Source organism: Pan paniscus, chromosome 2, assembly GCF_029289425.2.
Source record: "Pan paniscus chromosome 2, NHGRI_mPanPan1-v2.0_pri, whole genome shotgun sequence".
NCBI lineage: Eukaryota > Metazoa > Chordata > Mammalia > Primates > Hominidae > Pan > Pan paniscus.
Window position 1 is genome coordinate 126682415 of NC_085926.1, and position 921 is coordinate 126683335.

Here is a 921-nt window from a genome sequence, read left to right on the forward strand (position 1 = left end):
GTCTCGGTCTGTCTCCCAGGCTGGAGTGCAGTGGCGCAATCTTGGCTCACTGCAAGCACCGCCTCCCGGGTTCATGCCATTCTCCTGCCTCAGCCTCCCGAGTAGCTGGGACTACAGGCGCATGCCACCACGCCCAGCTAATTTTTTGTATTTTTTAGTAGAGACGGGTTTCACCATGTTAGCCAGGGTGGTCTCGATCTCTTGACCTCGTGATCCACCCGCCTCAGCCTCCCAAAGTGCTGGGATTACAGGTGTGAGCCACCCGGCCCGGCCGGGGTTCAACTTTTTAAGATTCAACACATTGGTGATATCACGTGGTAATTGTTTTTCTGAGGTGATAGATATATGTTAGTTAGCTTGACTTAATCATTCCATATTGTATACATATATCTAAACATCACATGGTACCCATAAATGTATACAATTATGATTTGGTAATTAAAAATCATATTAACTGAAACATAATAGGCTGGGTGCGGTGGTTCACATACCTGTAATCCCAGCACTTTGGGAGGCCGAAGGGCAAAGATCACTGAGGCCAGGAGTTTAATCAGCCTGAGCAACATAGCAATACTCTATCTCTACAAAAAAATAGGCTTGTTGGTGTATATCTGTAGCCCTAGCTACTTGTGAGGATCAGGCAAGAGTATTGCTTGAGCCCAGAAGTTTGAGATTACAGTGAGCTATGATCCTGCCACTGTACTCCAGCCTGGGTGACAGAGCAAGACCCTGTCTCTTAAAAAATAATCGGCCGGGCGCAGTGGCTCACGCCTGTAATCCCAGCACTTTGGGAGGCCGAGGCGGGCAGATCACCTAAGGTCAGGAGTTCAAGACCAGCCTGACCAACATGGAGAAACTCCATCTCTCCTAAAAATACAAAATTAGCTGGGCATGGTGGCACATGCCTGTAATCCCAGCTAC

At 48.1% G+C, this 921-nt stretch overlaps 2 protein-coding genes across 2 annotated transcripts in view; one reads left to right on the plus strand and one right to left on the minus strand.

Annotated features, from left to right (window-relative positions):
* Positions 1 to 921, plus strand: part of RAB7A (RAB7A, member RAS oncogene family) — a 91761-nt gene that overhangs the window by 23638 nt on the left and 67202 nt on the right. The window lies entirely within an intron of this gene.
* LOC134729904 (ferritin heavy chain-like) overlaps positions 1 to 921 on the minus strand; it is a 49476-nt gene that overhangs the window by 14158 nt on the left and 34397 nt on the right. The gene's annotated exons all lie outside the window — the stretch shown is intronic.